This window comes from Podarcis erhardii (assembly GCF_964252035.2).
Source record: "Podarcis erhardii genome assembly, chromosome: 8".
Lineage (NCBI taxonomy): Eukaryota > Metazoa > Chordata > Lepidosauria > Squamata > Lacertidae > Podarcis > Podarcis erhardii.
In genome coordinates, this window is record NC_138499.1 from 71,476,701 (window position 1) to 71,496,750 (window position 20,050).

A 20,050-nucleotide genomic window follows, 5' to 3' on the forward strand; every position below is an offset into this window, starting at 1 on the left:
AAATAAATAAATGTCAACACCAGAAGCAGGAACCCATAAACGATTTCCTATCTATATAAGACAAAAAATTCTGTGCAGCTCATGACAGCAAAGCACTTTGTATATTTCATGTGTTTTATAAATGACTGCCTGGAAAAGCAGCCAAACCAACCAATCCTAAGGCTATGAGACCTAATTCACTTAAATTGCTTTTATTTGGATCTTAATGGTACAAAGAGCATAAAATAAAGTCGAAAACTATTATCTGCAAAGTTCAGCTTTACCCTGCTCTAGATGTTCGACAAGCTGAAAGAGAATCAATTAGGGTTTTGTTGTTCTTGTTGTTGTTTGAATTTGTGCCATTTCTGAGATATCGGCCTCTGTTGTCTCTCGGGTCCAAAATGACAAATTAAAGAAAAAAATTAAGAAGCCCACTCCATTTTCTGTTGAAGAGCTCTCTGTTCTCTGCTGGACAGCAAGATGCAAGGAGCAATATATAACAGCCCTTTGAAATAAAACGTTGCCCATAATTTGCACTGTATTTGGACATCCCCTAGATAAATTAGCAATGTTTCTTTCATATTAGTCAAATCTATCACGAGTAGGGATGCAATATTTATCTAGTTTTATTATCTTTAGAGTAATCCATTAAAGGCTAGACTGCACAACCCTACACTCAAACTGTGCCATCTAGAAGGCTTCAGCTAGGAACTGGCAAATCTGTCCATCTTATTTTCTCTCAGTTTCTGATCTTTTCAAGTCTCAAACTCAGTTCTCCACATTTGCAACTCAGTTTGCATTTTTTTTTTAAAAGGTAAAACTCTCATGAAAATTCACCATTCATTTTAATGCAAATATTTCCTAGGTTTTATGTTTTTGTACAGCTAAGGCAGCCAACGTGGAAATGTGGACAATGGAACTTAAGAGTGGAAAAATGAAAAATGGAGAGAAACAAAAGTGACAGATTTGTCCATCCCTACAGCTGGCAAGTAAGTGGTCTTACACGGGCACCATTTTCAGAAGGGGGGACTTACAGCACAATACGGACTTTATTGCAGGGTTTCCCAAACTTGGGTCTCCAGCTATTTTTGGACTACAATTCTCATCAACCTTAGCTAGCAGGACCCACGGTCAAGTATTATGGGAATTGTAGTCCAAAAACAGCTGGAGGGCCAAGTTTGAGAAACCTGCATTATTGCATACTGCCAAGATAACCAAATCTAACTTAATTCGTGATTGCTGAACCCATCCATCTTTTTATTTGTATATTGCCTTTCCATAATTAAATCCATGGTCAAGGTGGCTTACAACATGAAAAACCTTACATAATTACAAACATAACTAAAGTAGTCATAAACAATAAATTATAATGTCACATAAATCAAAGTATGATCGAAAAAGAAAGATACAACAGAGTAATATCAAAGACAGCAACAATCTCCCCCCACCACCACAAAACCCCATGAAATAATACCCCAACCCAAGAGTCTATACAGCAGCCTCAGCTTCATATCTTGATTCAATCAGGGCTCCAGCTTCCCAGGCCAGGTGAGAAAAGACCTGCAGGGCAGTGAGCAGGTTTTCTAGAATTCACAGCCAAGAATCTTGAGCTGTTCAAGAACAGAAGCTGAGTGTTTGGAGATCTCCTGCAGCAATTAGCACACACTATGGTGAGTCCACAAAATTTTGATTCCCTTCCACCACCTGCTATTAAAGAAATAACTTTTTTTAAAAAACGTGGTCACCTTATCCTTATAGCATTCCACCTCTCCCAACCAAAAGTCAATAGCATTCTCCAATGATAGGGCAAGGCTTAATTTGCAATTTTTTTGCACCTCCAACCCCCCTCTAAAAAAAGTGCAAAGAAAGAAAAAAATAGCCGTTTGAATCCTATTTCATTATAGGATGGTAAGCTGGATGAATTCCATACTTAGGATTGTATCTAACCAAGTTTTACTCATATCAAACCAACTGAAATTCATAAACCTAAGTTAGTCGTGCCCATTACTTTCAATGAGCCTACCAGGAGTAGAGCAGACATTAGATACAACCATTAAAGTTAGTGTCTTCTATAAAATATAATGTAGTTTGAGATAGTGTAGTATTTCAGATGTAGATTTCTAGATTGTTCATAGTTTCTCTTTTGCTTATCCTGTTTTACATTAGAGGGATGGTGCTACTCCTTTGTTCCTTGGTATTAACGTTCAGGACACTATCTTTTGAATGATATGCAGCCATCTGTTAAGGTCACTGTCTAATAGGCCGAGGGTTAGCCTTTAGGTAAACCAAAGCATCCTTTGAGTGATGACCTTGAGGTTAAGAAAAGCATCCCATCCTGGTTCCAAGAAAAGCCAAAATATTCTCCAAAGTGTTTACCCTCAACCAGCTGTTTCCTCACAGATTTAAAATTTACCCTCCCCAACTAAAATTCATCCTCACCATTTCATGAGTTGAGTTGATTTAATCTGCTACAGGGCTGGATAACCTGCGACTCTCCAAATGTTTTTGGTCTATACAGTGGTACCTCAGGTTAAGAACTTAATTCGTTCTGGAGGTCCATTCTCAATCTGAAACTGTTCTTAACCTGAGGTACCACTTTAGCTAATGGAGCCTCCCGCTGCCGCGCCACTGCCGTGCGATTTCTGTTCTCATCCTGAAGCAAAGTTCTTAACCCGAGGTACAATTTCTGGGTTAGTGGAATCTGTAACCTGAAGCGTCTGTAACCTGAAACGTCTGTAACCTGAGTGACCACTGCAACTCCCAACAGCCCTAGCAAGCAAGACCAACAATCAACAAAGGTGGGAATTGTAGTCCAAAAACATATGAAGAGCCACAAGTTAGATGCCCTTAGGGGTGGGTGACAAATTTGGTTCGGTTTGCAATCTAAGGCACACTTCCTGAAACAGTAGGTATCATTAGAAACTCACACTCTTTTTACCACACACCAGGAAGAACTTTCTGAAGGTAAGAACTATTTGACAGCAGAATAGACTCCCAAGGGTAGTGAATTTTCCTTCATTGGAGGTTTTTAAGTAGAGGTGGGATGGCCATCTGACATGGATACTTTAGTTCCGATTCCCACATTGTTGGGAGTTGGACTAGATGGCCCTCAAGATCCCTTCCAATTCTTCATTTCTTTCAACTCTGGTTTGGTCATGTACACAGAATAGAAGATGGAAGAATCCCTAAGGATATTCTCCATGTGGAGCTGACTTCAGGCAGTAGGCCTGTTGGCAGACCAACTCTGCCTTACAAAGATGTCTGCAAGCATGACGTGAAGGCTGGCAACATTAACCCCACTGTATTGAAATACCCTGCAGGTGACCACAGTGCCTGCAGATAGACAGGTCATGTATTCACAGCAGTGGCAGTAGGAGGAATGACCACTGGGAAGAGTCAGGGCTGGATTTAGGTTTGATGAGGCCCTAAGCTACTGAAGGTAATGGGGCCCTTTATATGTCCAGCTGTCCTTTGTCAACAACAAATTGTCACTGTTTTTTCGTGTTGAATATATGCTATATGGTAATTTATGGACCTAATAGGTATCTAAAGCCATTTGCACATAACAAAATATGTATTTTATCAAAGTAATTGTTGAACTGAAATATTATTAAGAAGACATATGCAACCAGTCCATACAGCATGTAGGCACCCTATACATAGAAATGAGCAAACTGGTGATATTTTAGGGAGCAGGCTGGCAGGCGGGACTCATTACTTACATCATAGGGGCCTACATAACACAAAACACTGTTGTTGTATGTGGGTTTTATTTTATTTGTTTTTTTATCTTATATTTTGGAAATGTACATCCAGTTTTTCTTTTTCTTTAAAAAAAATTGGGGGGCCCAAGAGAGTGGGGCCCTAAGCTATATTTTCTTTAGCTTAAACATAAATCCAGCACCAGGAGGAATGCAAACAGAAGAAAGGCCATGGTACACCTGTGAAAGTGAAACTGGATGTCTTCACTTGCCCTACCTGCAATAAAACATGTCTTCCTCCTAATTGGTTTCTACAGCCATAGCTGGCAGTGTAACATGTTACCCCCGATGATGTAGTCTTCCGTTGTTTCTTGAGACAGATGGATGCCAGCTAACAATTCAATTGCAATATGGCCTGTGCATACATGATAATCACATGAGATTTGCAACATCAACTGATTGCTACCTATGCAAGGGGCCACAATGGATCTTTCCCCATAACTCAGATGCAGTACTTTTCGGTAGAGTCTGTCCATTCACACATTCAGCTGTCGGTCAGCAAATGTGAAGTCATCAAAGGCAGACCAATCAATCAGCCAATCTCCCTTGCATGTGTGAGCCAAGCCTATGACTGCCTAATTTGCCTCCCTCTCTGCAAGCTGGGCCACACAAGCTGATGGGTAATTCAAGTATTTCAGCCTCAAACCAGCGCGGTTTGATCACGGAGGAAGTCTAGGCATGGGAAACGGCACAGAGAATGGATCAGAGCCTGCTGATTAAACTCAGTGACACTAATACACTCCCCTGAGCACAATTAAAAGGTAAAGCAAGTTGCTGGTGCACCTATATACATAAGCACTGAACTGGCAGACAAGGCAAGAATTATTTCAGAGATATAATGAGAAATTTGCTCCTCAGAGATTTGCCATGCAACTATGATGCATAACTTTCCATCTATCTGAAAAACAAAATAAAAAATAGCAGCTTTATACTCTAACAGACCACATAGCTGGGGGGGGGGGCCACACACCAATAATTAGATGCCCAGGAAATATTGCTTAGCTATCCGCTGTCAGTGGGAATCAGAAGGTACCTCATCTTTTCTTTCTGTAGCAACAGCTGACTTATTTGTAAGCTGAATATGCTCAAAGTTAATTTCATGTTATAGTAGGTTTATTATTAAATGTTAAGTCCTGGTTTATTTAATATAGTTTGTGCAAAACAGGAATGGCAGGATGAGGCACATTAGTCATTCATTTCAGATTCTGCCTTTTCTCCCCAATTGTCCCCTGAAGAAAGTGTGTGTGTGTGTGTGTGTGTGTTTGTGTGTGTGTCTGTGTGTGTGTGTCTGTGTGTGTGTGTGTGAGAGAGAGAGAGAGAGAGAGAGAGAGAGAGAGAAAGAGAGAGAGAGAGAATGTCATTTAACAGGCTAAAAGAGTGAATGTGTTCATGACAAACAGCCTTTGGTGCAAAGAAAGATAATTGAGCCACATATTATGCCATGAAGTTTTAATTTTTTTATGGCTATGAAAAGCTTAGTCTCATGCCTGAAGGTTCTGCTGTCTAATTATATATTTACAGAACTTTACATGCCAGTGTTTTAATTAGGTCTGGGTAATGGACTGTATGTTTTGTATTGACTTATATGCTGTAAAATGGTGTGTAAAAACAAAAACAAAAAACCCACCTTATTGCATAGTTATTTATAAGAAACTCATGGTACAACTTATCCTCACCGCCATCTTTTAACCCAGGCATGCCAGTTCCAAGCTGAAGTAAAACCTCAAAATTTCAACCAGGGCTATAGTCATTCGGGTTCATGGGAGGGTTGCCTGCCTGCCCCATTCATTTTTGGGAGCTGGCGTTCAGCTAGGTCTCTGTCGTCATCCTTCAAGTCAATCAATATATCAGAGGAGAGTGTTAGAGTCTTTTAACACATGTACATAACTGTAGAAGCCTGCAGCTCAACTATTTATTTAGGTAAAGGTAAAGGGACCCCTGACAATTAGGTCCAGTCGTGGCCGACTCTGGGGTTGCAGCGCTCATCTCGCTTTATTGGCCAAGGGAGCCGGCGTACAGCTTCCGGGTCATGTGGCCAGCATGACTAAGTCGCTTCTGGCGAACCACAGCAGCACACGGAAACGCCGTTTACCTTCCCGCCAGAGCGGTACCTATTTATCTACTTGCACTTTGACATGCTTTCAAATTGCTAGGTTGGCAGGAGCAGGGAGCGAGCAACGGGAGCTCACCCCGTTGTGGGGATTCAAACCGCCAACCTTCTGATGGGCAAGCCCTAGGCTCTGTGGTTTAACCCACAGCGCCACCCGCGTCCCCAACTATTTATTTACTCAGGTACAAAAACTGAACACCCATTGAATGCAACGAACATCCCTATGGTGAGGTCTGAAAGAAGATTCATGCCAGAATAGAGGGGAGAGCTGGATGGTCCATACAGACCTCAAAATAAATGCAGATTTCTATTAAAGGTCCCTGATATGTTTTAAGGGGAAAATGCTCAGTCTTTTACTTTGTAGAATGGTGTTCTGCTGCTCGCCCTTGTATGTGCACACACATACTCAATGAATAAAGAAACAAATGAGATATTGTTAATGAAAATGAGTGGAGTACCCAAAGGAATAAGCAAAACATTTATGCATATACCTGATTTCTGCAGATCAGGCTACTGAACTTTCTTGTGCTACAATTTCTGAAGAGGTTTTCTGTCTCTGCTTATTATCCAAAGGAGCTATCAACTCCACAGTAGCGAGAAACAAAAGCATTGCTATCAAGATAGGATCGTATACAAAAACTAGTTGTACTCAGAACAGAACCGCTTAAATGGACAGATGTGACTAACATAGGTACATTAATTTCCATGGGTCTGTTCTGAGTAGAATTTAGTTGAATGCAGTCCATAAGTCTGGTAGATTTTGGCCAATAAATACTTCAGCACTGCTGAACAACACACATCAGTTCCATTCAGTTATTTAACTGCAAGAGCTCTCCCAACCTCTACTTCTACTATGATAAATTGCTATAAAACTGACAAAGGAATTGACATTTTTAACTGCTGTATGCAAGTCTACCTACTGAGAAGATTTGTTTTATGGAGTCATTTAAGACACTGACGGCTAAAGATATGGGGAGAGCTATTCAATCCTTGAGTTGTGTAGTGTTTTCTAGGTAATAAACTTACACCCAAATGACTTGGGACACTACTGGAAATGGTTACTTCCGTTAAGCTTCATTGCCTGTGTGTTTCAGTGCCCCAAATGAATATGTATAACTGAAGAAATAAGCATTTCAGTTGCTTATTTATACTGTGCGGGGATTTTTGACAGACCAAAAGATTAAAAAGATTTGTTCCTCAGCTCTGATGCATTCCACACAATTCAACTGGAAGTCTGCTGGAATTCATGCTTCTTCTTTTTTCAAGGCAGGAGTATTTTTCTTCTGATAATCATAATAAAAAAGCCAAGATAGAATTATTTCATATAATACTGCTAGAGTAGCACACATATCTTCGCACTGCCTACGTACCCAGGGACATATCAAAATACTTCACCAAGACTGTCATGCTTTGTGGTTCAAACATGTCACTTTGTGGGCATTTCTCTGCAGAAGCTAATTGGTTATTTAATGATACCTCTGGATGCCTTGATAAAGTATCATTTCTGGACCACATGATCCTTGGAATGATTGCTCAGTTTTTAAGCATCTGAAAAAACAACAACAGAGGAACAAAAGAGAGGAAAGAAACAATTACACATTCCATGAGGGGAATGCTTGATTGCTGTAGTAGCTCTTCAAGGACTGGCAGGGTCTAGCCTAGAGGGTCTGGGAGATTCAGATGCATAAAGGCTATTTGGTTCAACTTTGGGTCGCCAGACAATGTTGGTGAATGAGGCAGAAAATCCAAATAGTGGTAGAGCCATAAGATAAATGGATGCATTGCTGCACTCTGATGGTATCCCTAATTCTGATGCCAAAAACAAGGCACTTCACCTTGTCTCATAGAGGAGCTGGTTTCATATGACATAAGGAAAGAACCATACCCCCCAAAACCCTTATATTTCTGCTTGGTACACAGGGCAAGATTTCCACCATTCCACACTTGAATGCACAGAAGCCGGCCAATCTTACTTTATGTGATTAATTGCATTGCGTGTCAAGGTCCCCAGGTCCACCCCAATAACTCACACATCACACAGAAATTTTTGTTTAAGATTTTTGGCATAATTTTGGCCACAACTTTATTAAAATACAAATTTGTGAGTGGTTGTGTAGGCATTGGTTGCGACTATCTGCCCCCACCATGGGGGACAGACTGACATTCCGCACGATTCGAAAGTCAGAATGGGGAAATACACTTGGGGGTTACGCGGAGCAGGGAACCTGCCCTCACCCCAAATGCAACCAGGAGCTCATTGCTATGGCCCGAGCCCCCTTCACAGAGTGGACAAGCAATAGTTAGCTCCCAATTCCTTTAACAGAATCCCTTGCAGCAGCAGCATTAGAGGGGCAGGCACAGCCAATCCATGCCCCTCAACCAACCAAACCATAAACCAATGCCTAACCGCAAACCTTACAAGTTGTGACGATTTGCTACGCAGTAGGCAAAAACCAAATGGCCCCAGCCAATCAGCCAGATGGACAAAATTCCTACCAGGCCCCCGCTCCAAAGCAGACGACCCCATGACAGGCATAGCAAGGTCAAAGCGAACAACCCTATTCTAGGGAGGGAGGGACGGGCAATCCAATGCACGGGCGAAAAGAGGAAGCCCTAGCCTCGTGCAAGGAGTTTTACTATTTCTGGCTGTCAATCAATAAATGGCAGCATTAACTTCTTCCCAACAACAAGGGAAGCCCCAATCGCATCAGTGGCCAATGATCAATTAGCCCGCCCCCCAACTTTGGAGTGTCCTGGCGGCCCCCACTGCCACACGTGCTCTCCATGAAGGAGAACACGCTTTGCCATTACCTTATTCTACAGTGTTCATTTCAATTTGAAATCAGGCCCTTTACTAGGGGCAGGTGGCTATTTTCCCTATTGGGCAAGCTTCTGTGGGCAGGGTCAGAGGTAAAAATGTGTGCAGTTAGAAATGTAAATTTCACCTTTGCACAGTAGGCAAGCTTTTGCACACACTCCCACACTGTCATAGCCCTGTCCAAGTCCTGTTGCCAAGCAAACAGGGGCTAGATATCTCCAAGGAACACTTGCATGCGAGCAGAACCCACATACAAAGTTAGACAGTCCAGAGATCAGGGAACCCACATCATCACAGGGCCAAGGGTCCAGATGGAAACAAGGAAGTAGTAAAGAGGAGCCAGGACCAACAAACATTGTTTCCAGCATCTCATTGCGGCTGAGATCTCTGTTTAAGAAGCCTGGAGCCAGCTAGTTCTCATCAGTGCCTTCTCCTCCCATCTTTGAAGGCTGCAGGTGGAGTCATTCCACCTTCTACCCCTTCAGACTGTTGTTCAGCAGGTGAAGATGACTCCTGGCCTATGACACCCCCCCTTTTCTATCCTCCTTCCAGGTGAGCAAGAGGCAATATTGCATCTCAAGGACACATTGCTGCCAAACAAAAACGCTCAAGGAGGGTGGAAATTAAAAGCTGTGGCCTGAGAAGTGTGGGTGCAGCTTGGGGGGAGACCTGAGAGCCAGATTTGGCCTCTAGGCCTGAGCTTCCCCACGCCTGGCATATGTCCCAGCTTCCATATTTGTAAAGGTAAAAAGTAAAGGGACCCCTGACCATTAGGTCCAGTCGTGACCAACTCTGGGGTTGCAGTGCTCATCTCGCTTTATTGGCTGAGGGAGCCGGCGTACAGCTTCCGGGTCATGTGGCCAGCATGACTAAGCCGCTTCTGGTGAACCAGAGCAGCGCACTGAAATGCCGTTTACCTTCCCGCCGGAGCGGTACCTATTTATCTACTTGCACTTTGATGTGCTTTCGAACTGCTAGGTTGGCAGGAGCAGGGACCGAGCAACGGGAGCTCACCCCGTCGCGGGGATTTGAACCACCGACCTTCTGATGGGCAAGTCCTAGGCTCTGTGGTTTAACCCACAGTGCCACCTACATCCCTCCATGTTTGTAAGCATGCCCCAAACTTTCTCTGTTGCACTCGGAGCAACTGTCACTCAAAGGGAAAAAGGAAGCAGAGAGTTTTCTCTCCAAGATAGCAGCCAGGGAGACAAATCACGAGGCAATGGTATGGAAAATGTAACTACTACATGCAAGCACTGCTCTAATGAGAGGTCCAAATAGCCTGATGTGCCACTCCAAAGGTCAGTAATTCAATCTGATGTCTGCTACTCGAAAGTGAATTGAAAAACCGTCTCGTGGTGCATATTTGAGAAGGTACAGTGTCTAGAATAACAGGTTACATTCCCATTAAACTGTAATCACATTATGGGCTCGGAAACAGGTGCATGACACGATTGTAAAATGAAGTCGCTTGAGTGACAGAGCCAGGGAAGTGCTCTTGAATACGCTTTGGCTGATTCTCAGGAACCTTCTTTTCCTCCACCCAAGTTGCCTAGCAGACTTATCAAAGATGGCAGGGAGCAGGAAGATGTGGATAGCAGAAGGCATCTTCTTTGGAAATTATTCACTCTCATGCCAGCCTCCAGCTATCCTGCAAAAGTAGAATGATATTCTCGGAGAGTGCTTAGCTGTATGTGGGTGAGCATGCCTGCGGGTGTGTATGTGTGAGTTATCTGAGTGCTTAGGTATGTGTTTGTATATACGAATTTTCTCTTGAATCAAGGGCATGGAATGTGATTTCCAGTCTGTTGCACACCCCCGTAGATCTAATGGGTGAAATCTGAGCCTTTGCATCATTTTCTGTGACCCTTATGCCCCTGTCAGAAGAGAACCGTGGCTTTTTTATTATTACTGCTATTATTACAGCTTAGCTCCATGGAGCTGAATGGTGTCCTGTCACTCTAATATTGCGGTGTGACTCCCCACCCCCACCTTCCATGTTTTTTTCTTGTTTTTTTCTTTTTTTATAAGGCTGTTACTCTAGGGATTAAACTGGGGGACTTTCTGAGTAACAAACTCCACAAAAAAACCTCCCGCAGTTCAGACCTTGAAAATCTCAGAGGATTTTCCAAAGACATGGGTGGTGGCAGGAGTTCAGGTGCATGCTAGAATTTTGCAGATTCATAGTTACTGCAGTGAATATCCTAATGAAGGTTTCAACTTCCCCTGTTCCCTGCTCTGTTTCCCTTTATTAGCAGCCTGGCACATGGAAATATAGCAAGCGATAATAATAATAATAATAATAATAATAATAATAATAATAATAATGATGATGTTATTTGTACTCCACCCTCTGGGTGGCTTCCAGTGTATATTAAAACACAATAAAACATTACACATTAAATGGTTTCTCTATACAGGGCTGCCTTCAGATGTCTCCTACAGATTATATAGTTACTCCTCTCCTTGACATCTGATGGGAGAGCGTTTCACAGGGTGGGTGCCACTACTGAGGAGGCCCTCTGTCTGGTTCCCTGTAGCTTCACTTCTCACAGTAAGGGAACCGCTAGGAGGCCACAGTGTTGGATCTCAGTGTTTGGGTTGAATGATGGGGATGGAGGTGCTCCTTCAGGTATACAGGTAACACTCTCTCTCTCTCTCTCTCTCTCTCTCTCTCTCTCTCTGAAAGGAAGCAGGTGTCTGAAAAGGAACAAGAAGGCAAAGGGGGGGGTGTAGCTGAAAACAGATGGTGATGTGTTCATTACATAAACAATTTTTTAATTTGTCTCATACCCTCATCCCAAATAATGGTCAGAAGGTACACGAGGCATCCAGCTTGCTCAAGTTAAGCAGGTCAGGATCTGGTCAGTGTCTGGAAGAATGGCCTCCTGAGAACCCACATATATGCTTCCTTGGGCTCTATGATGGAAGAAAATGGGGATATGAACATCAATAAATATTACTGACGAGAAAACAGTATTCCTGAGTGTCAGAGCCACCCTGGGTCCCAGCTCACAAGAGACCAAAGTCCAGTCCAAGCTATATACAAAAGGTTTTATTGAAGATCATTGTCGTCATTACATCCAAACTCCGTGGCTCCGCATCTGTTACCCTTAGATGTTAGAAGTCCCCTCTGAGTCCGTCCCTCCCCTGCACCAATTTAAGAGGCTTGTACTGCTCCACCTTTTCCTCTCTTTCCTTTTCCGCAGGGTCTTCCTGCCCCCCTGTCTTCCCTCTTTCCGGGACTCCCCAGAGGCTGAGTCTTCTCCCGCCTGCTCCCCCCTCCTTCGTGCTTTGGCACCAGGCTCCTCCTCAGAGCTCTCCTCATTTCCGCGCGCCTCTATATTTGAACTTGGCGCGCGTACGTTGCCTCTGACCTTCCTTTCTACAGTTACGCTGCTCTCGGTACTACACTCCTCCCTTTCAGGCAGGACGTCTTGCTCCGAACTCCTCCCCCTTCCTCCTTCCTGTCCTGCTCTTTCTGACACACTGGCAACTCCCCCCCCTCTACTCCGTTCCGACGGGGGAGCTGGTCCCGCTTTGCCACTCCCACTGGGGATTCCCTCTTCGTTCCCCTCTCTCTGACTGATTCCCTCTCTATTGCCCCTTGGCCTGACCAGGGGGGCTCCCTTCTGGGAATCCTCTGATTCGCTAGACGGACTTTGGGACAACCTCGGCTCGTTGTCGTCCTCTTCCTCCTCGCCCTCGCTCTCTGTCTCCTCTCTCCCTAAAACCCTGACATCCATCCCCCCCTCGAAGCCCCCCCTTCCCCCCTTCCGCTCATCGGGTGCAGGTTGTGGAAGCTGCCGCTCTTCGGAGGCGGACGCAGGATACAGATTCTGCACCTCCATCTCCTCTGTTTGCAGTTCGTTGTACGAGTGTTCGAATTCGGGTTCTTGACCCAAGGTGTTCTCTTCTCCCTCCTCCATTGGTACCTGGTCCGGTGCTGCCTGCCAAGGTCCCGTCAGCCATTTCCTGCGCCAGTCCTCCTCTGGTTGCTCGTCCCACCAATAAGAGGGTTCTGTGTCCACCCCCGAACACGATCCCCTGGGCGAGTTGGAGTCCGGCGACCTTTCTTCAGCTGAAGAAAAGCCGTGGAAAGTGCTGCCTGAACATGTGGGCGTAAAGAGCCAGTCATCAAAGTACTCGGCTGGCATGGGTCTATGAGGGAAAAGGGCATGGAACTCGTCTTTTAAAAGAGGTTCGTCTAAGGCGTAGCCCGGCACCCAACCATTGGCACTGACTGGGGCACCCTCTCTGACTAGAAAATATTCTACTCCCTCTTGCCCCCATCTCGAGTCCAGGATCTCTGTGACCTCGTTGAGTGGTTCGGCCCTAGGCGCCCTCTCCCTCTCCTGTGACTTAGTGTGTTGTTGCGTGACTGTGTCAGACTCCTGAAACCTGTGCGGTGCCTTGTAGGGAGTGAGCACCGATCTATGAAAGACCGGGTGCACTCTGGAACCTTCGGGGAGGGCTAGTCGAAAGGCTACAGGGTTGATTTTAGCCTCCACCTGGTACGGCCCTAACTGCCTGTGCCCCAGCTTCTTCTTGGCCAACGACTTGGCTGGCATCGCTTGGGCCGCTAACCACACCCAGTCCCCCACCTGGATCTCCTCTCCCTCTCTCCTGTTTTTGTCAGCCTGCACCTTATATGCTTGCTTGGCCAGCTCTAAATGTCTCCGCAACTCTTCGTGCACCTCCTGCAGCTCCGCTGCAAACTGGTCGGCTCCTTGCGGCACCCCCTCTCCCGGTGCCACGAACCCCGGGAAGGTTCTGGGGTGACGACCATTGTTCGCGAAAAACGGCGTCACCCCCGTGGACGCGTGCTTCGTGTTGTTATAGGCAAACTCTGCCATCGGCAGGTAGTCCACCCAAACTGCTGGTCGCTGGTTGGCGTAACATCTCAGGTACTGCTGCATGATCGCGTTGACCCTCTCAGCTTGGCCGTTGGTTTGTGGGTGTCTCGCCGACGTGAGGTTGATCTTGACGTTCAGGATACCTAAAAGCTTCTGCCAAAAATTGGAAACAAACTGGCGCCCCCTGTCGGACAGGATGGACTGCGGCAGCCCATGCACCTTGAACACGTGATCGATGAAGAGTTTGGCAGTCTGTTCCGCCGTCGCCACCTTTGCGCATGGAATGAAGTGCGCCATCTTGGTGAACAGGTCCACAACCACCAGTACCGCCGTCTTCCCCCTGGAGCTGGGCAGGTCAGTAACGAAGTCCAGAGCTACCCTCTCCCACGGTTGCTGTGGCGTTTCCAGCGGTTCCAACAGCCCCGCTGGCTTCTGGTGTACTGGCTTGAACCTCTGACAAGTGTCACACCTGGCGACGTAATCCGCTACCTCTCCACGCATCCGGGGCCACCAAAAGTCTCTTGCCACCAGTTCTATTGTCTTCTCCTTACCGAAGTGGCCCGCACTGGGGGCGTCGTGCAACTGCTGCAGAACCTTTGCGCGAAGCTCGTCGCTTGGCACGTAGAGGGCACCTTTGCGAGTTAGCAGCCCGTCGCGTAGTTGGAACTCTTCGCCACTCTGCACACCTCTGCGCAATTCCTCCATCTTGGACTGTGCGAACTGATCCACTTGCAACGCGCGTCGCACCGCGTCCAGATCTACTGTGGCGGCAGCGCACGACCACGCCTGCGGTGCGAAAATGTGCTTGGCTGCTACAGGCGCCGCTTCATCGAGATATTGCGGTTTCCTGGATAGCGCATCGGCTATAACGTTGGAATCTCCTGGGACGTACTCTATCCGAAAGTCGAAATCCGCGAAGAATTCCGCCCAGCGCATGTGCCTCTGGCTTTGGAGCTTCGCCGTGCGCCAATACTCTAGGTTCTTGTGATCCGTGCGGACCTGTACTGTGTGCTTGGCTCCTATGAGGAAGTGTCGCCACGCTTTGAAAGCTGCGTGAATGGCTAACAGCTCCCTGTCCCATATGGTGTAGTTTTGCTCCGCTTTGCTGAGCTTTCTGGAGTAAAAGGCACCGGGTCTCCAGTTTCCATGTGGATCTTCTTGCAGGAGTACGGCTCCAACCGCTCTGTCTGACGCGTCGGTCTCTAGTCGTATGGGCTTGCCTGGATTCACGTGCAGCAGCTGCTCCTCGGAGGCGAAAAGGCTTTTAAGCTTCTGAAAAGAGCGCTCCGCCTGTTCCGTCCACACGAACCTCTTTTTCTTGGAACTGAGAGTGTCCGTGATCGCTGCCGTCTCCTTTGCAAAACCTCTGATGAATTTGCGGTAGAAGTTGGCGAAGCCGATGAATCTTTGGACTTCCTTCCGATTGCGAGGGCTCTTCCAGTCCAACACCGCGCGGACCTTGGCGCTGTCCATGGCCAGCCCCTTGTCGGACAGCTTGTAGCCTAGGAAATCCACGTCCGTCACATCAAACTGGCACTTCTCTAACTTGGCGTAGAGCTTGTTCTCCCGTAGTCTCTGCAGGACTTCCTTTACGTCCTTCTCATGGGCCTCCTCCGTTTCCGAAAAGATCAGGATGTCGTCGAGGAAACACACGCATTTCTTGTAGAGAAGTCCCGCTAGCACGTGATGCATAAATGCTTGGAAGACGTGAGATCCATTTTGGAGACCAAATGGCATAACTCTGTATTCGTACGTGCCCAGAGGCGTGAACATGGCCGTCTTCCACTCATCGCCCTCCCGGATGCGTATGAGGTTATACGCTCCACGCAGATCCAATTTGGTGAAGATCTTCCCCTTCCTTACGGTTGCCAGGAGATCATCTATCTTGGGCATGGGGAAGGCCTTGGGTTTGGTCTTACTGTTTATGAATCGATAGTCCACAATGAGTCTTTTCTGGGGCGTGTCTTTCTTCTTTACAAAGAAAACAGGACTGCCCCCCACCGCTTTCGATTCTCGGATGAATCCGCGCTTCAAATTGTGCTCTATGAACTCCCTGAGTTCTTGCATCTCGTCCTCAGACATGGAATACAGCTTCGCAGTCGGCAACTGCGCCCCTGGCACCAGGTCGATGGCACAATCATAAGGCCTGTGGGGCGGCAACTGGTCAGCTTCCTTCTCGCAGAAAACCTCCAGGAACCCCTCGTACTTGCGGGGTACTGCCTGCACCATGCCAAGTTGCAACTGCTGCTCAGCTCCCTCCTCCTGGCTGGACTGGATGCAATGTTGAGCACAGTACGATGAGCAAAAGGTGATCTGCCGTTGGTACCACGCTACAGCAGGACTGTGTCTCTCCAGCCAACTCATGCCTAATACTATAGGCGTGTCTGAAAGGCGGGTGACATTGAAGCTGATGACTTCTCGATGATTTCCAATCCTCATCACCATGGGAGGCGTCTGTTGCACAACTTGTCCTCCTAGCAATTTCCTGCCATCCACCGTGACTACGTTCAGAGGTGTTGTCGCTGGCAGAAGCGCTATGCGATGCTGCTTGACAAAGTGCGTCCCCACAAAATCTGCGTTGCTCCCAGAATCAATCGTGATGGGGACTTCCAGGGTGGTTCCATTCGGCAACTGAAGTGTTGCAGTGAGCTGCACCGCTGGCTTGGGTGGTAAAGGGTCTGTGCGTTGCAAAAGCGCTGGGGACTGCTCTACAGATTCGCCTGGCTGAGCCCCAGCAGCTCTGCTTCCAGCCAGGCACTGTCGTTTCCCTGAGGTTGCTCTGCTTGCATCATTTCTGCTGCAACAGTTGCTAAAGCCGCAGTGTGTTTCTGCAGCCTCTGGGGACACTCTTTCGCCATGTGCTGTGCACTGTCGCAAATGTAACACTTCCTGGTCCCTCTAGGAGGCTTTGCCTTCACTGCACCGGAAGCTGGGGCTCTGGCTGTTGCTTGAGCCTTAGCACCACCAAGTTCCATGGGCTCCTCCCCCTGCCTTCCCAGTGGCGAAGGATGTGACTGACTGAACTCCCTGGGGATGAAAGAAGACGTCCTCGCTGGTGGACGCACCTGACGTTCTTCCTCAGTGTGCCAAGGACGTCCCTCGTGCCGTATCCCAATCGCCAAAGCCCTCTGCACAAGCTCCTCCAGGGTCTGGGGTCTGTCTCCCCTGGCAAGTTCATCCTTAATGGGACCGCTGAGCCCCTCCCAGAACAAATCTCTCACAGGTGCACAATCCTTCTCCCAGCTTAGCGCAGTCAGTAAAGCAAAAAATCTAGAATGGTACTGACGCACAGTGGCTTTGCCTTGCCGCAATCCAAAAATTTCCCTGCGTGCAAGATCCACATCTACAGTAGACTGGAAGCAGGCATCCATCGCTTTAATGAATTCATCTGCATCGCGGCGGGCAGGGCCATCTTCACGCCACAAATTGCGCAACCAGTCTCTGGCCGGCCCATGCAAGTGAGAAACAATAAACCCCACTTTCTCCTCCTCATCTTTAAAGTCATGACGAAGCAAGTGCAATGCATACAAAACGTCTGCTCTGAAACTGGGGTAGTGCTTCAGGTTCCCATCGAAGTGGGTGACTAGGCTGCCCCCCCTCCGTCCAAGTCCAATCCCCTCTGATCTGGACCCTGGGAACCCTTCCCTGCTTGCACGTTCCCACCTTGTTTGCAGGTCCTGGCAGCGCTTCTCCATTTCGTCATGCTTCTTCTGAGACGCAAGGACTGCAGCAGTGAGTTCGGAAACTGTAGTTCGCAGCGCTGTCAACTGCTCCTCCGCAGTCATGGCTGTCACCGTTCGTGAGCTTTGCAAAAAAAAAAATTTTGCGTTCTTCAGAGGGGACTTTCTGTCAGAGCCACCCTGGGTCCCAGCTCACAAGAGACCAAAGTCCAGTCCAAGCTATATACAAAAGGTTTTATTGAAGATCATTGTCGTCATTACATCCAAACTCCGTGGCTCCGCATCTGTTACCCTTAGATGTTAGAAGTCCCCTCTGAGTCCGTCCCTCCCCTGCACCAATTTAAGAGGCTTGTACTGCTCCACCTTTTCCTCTCTTTCCTTTTCCGCAGGGTCTTCCTGCCCCCCTGTCTTCCCTCTTTCCGGGACTCCCCAGAGGCTGAGTCTTCTCCCGCCTGCTCCCCCCTCCTTCGTGCTTTGGCACCAGGCTCCTCCTCAGAGCTCTCCTCATTTCCGCGCGCCTCTATATTTGAACTTGGCGCGCGTACGTTGCCTCTGACCTTCCTTTCTACAGTTACGCTGCTCTCGGTACTACACTCCTCCCTTTCAGGCAGGACGTCTTGCTCCGAACTCCTCCCCCTTCCTCCTTCCTGTCCTGCTCTTTCTGACACACTGGCAACTCCCCCCCCTCTACTCCGTTCCGACGGGGGAGCTGGTCCCGCTTTGCCACTCCCACTGGGGATTCCCTCTTCGTTCCCCTCTCTCTGACTGATTCCCTCTCTATTGCCCCTTGGCCTGACCAGGGGGGCTCCCTTCTGGGAATCCTCTGATTCGCTAGACGGACTTTGGGACAACCTCGGCTCGTTGTCGTCCTCTTCCTCCTCGCCCTCGCTCTCTGTCTCCTCTCTCCCTAAAACCCTGACACTGAGGCTGTGTTGAATCCTAAAGAGAAGGTAGGGCTGGGAGGGAGGGATGCCTTAGATGTGGCATCACAAGGAGAATTATGGTTCCTGATCATGTGGAGGAACCTCCTTGCACATGCACAGTTGTATGTGCACAGGGCCCTTTCATACTAATGCCAAATGGATGGGCATATCAGGTGGGGCTAGCAGATGCTATCCTGCCCCCACCTGTCATTTCAGTACAAACACGGTAGGAAACAGTGAAGACTTTATCTTTGGGATGGCGGCCAAAATACAACCTTTATTCACTATAAGTACCGCCCAAGTGAAGATGAATGGGGGTGTTATCAAATGGAGGAGCTTACGGTATGTAATAATTAATATTGGTCAATTTCAACATTTTGGAGTTTCTGATTCACTTTTCTCCAAGATACATAGATTTAACCATATTTCTCTAATAAAGACCTTGTTTACTACTTAACTGGAGCAGAAGAGTCACTAGGAATTCACAGATTCATATAATCATGGAGTTGGAAGGGACTCTGAGGATCATCTAGTCTAACCCAAATATGCAGCTGTCCCTTACTAGATTTGAACCTGCAACCTTGGCAGTAGAAGAACCACACTTTGTATAACCGCTCTTTGCTACACAGAGTAATGAGGTGAATTGGGGTGACCTATGCTGATTGTACACTTCCCTGAGTCAAACCACAATGTCAGCAGTGTGTCCTAAGTCAAATTAGAGTCACCACAAATCCTCATGTCATTCTGTTGCTGCTTTTCTGTGCTCTCTACTTTTTTTGTACACTATGTCTTATGTCATTCTGTTTCTCGACTTTAGGTTTACAGGCTTTCCAAGAAGTAGACTTCTCTAAATGCTACCTGTAGAGTACTGAAGGGCTTGGGGTGACTTTTTATTGTTGCTGTTTTTAAGCCTGAACTGTGGATTATCTGTTAAAAAAATATTAAATGGTTTATTCATGTTTTTAAAAAGCCCTCTGCTCTTCTTGGGCAGGGAAAGAGAAAGAAATATCCAGAGCTCTTCAGCACACCACATGAAGTATTAAGGACAGACTCACCTTGTAATGCTTATTGGAGAACATCCCTACCAACACAAACAAGCAGCGGGAGAGATAAGCCGGGCAGAATGAAACTGATGTTAAATAAAAACGTACAAACAAGAACACACACCACTTGACCGCCTCTTTGTTATTTTGAAGTGAGAAAGGACAAGAGACATGCCCTGCTTCCCTCTTCCCCCAAAAACATATGAAACTGAAATGGATTTTGAAGTGCTAACTGGCCTAAGAAAGATTATGTGGATTATGGAAGAACACAACTCTACTTCTCTCACAAAAGCCCCAAACCTGCATCAGATTTTGTGCCTGCAAATTTTATCAGATTCTGCCAAGCCACCACCGCCCCGCCTAAAATATCCACTAAGAATGAATGGGAATTACCTCTCACCACTTCTACAAGGGGCAATGGTTGTGTCCCCTCTTGTTCCACATGCGTCTCTGGTAGCCATAGCACACTCGCTCGCCAACTATTGGTGGGGAATTCCCCTCAGCCAGTAGGGTAGGGTTGAGGGGCAGACTTCCAGCTGTGATTACATGACCCCTGGGAGCAGGCCTAAGCATCCTGATTGGTTGGTTGGGCCCACTCCAGGGGAACAATCAACCCAAGTCTGCCAGCAGCTGGTCGATCTGGCCTACCATTCGCTGGATCACTCACGTGGCTCAGGTCCTGGCTGTAATACCGCCCACTGACGAAGGTGAGCAGACATACATAACAATGCTACTAATGAAATACACAGTTAATTCAGAATGAGGGAGTTGCCCTTGACATTCTTAGCAGCAAACAGGAAGGAAAAGAGTAAGCTTTTGAGGGTCTCTCAGGAAATATTTGGGGTCTCTCTGAAAGTCCCCCTTTTCACATTCCCTCCCA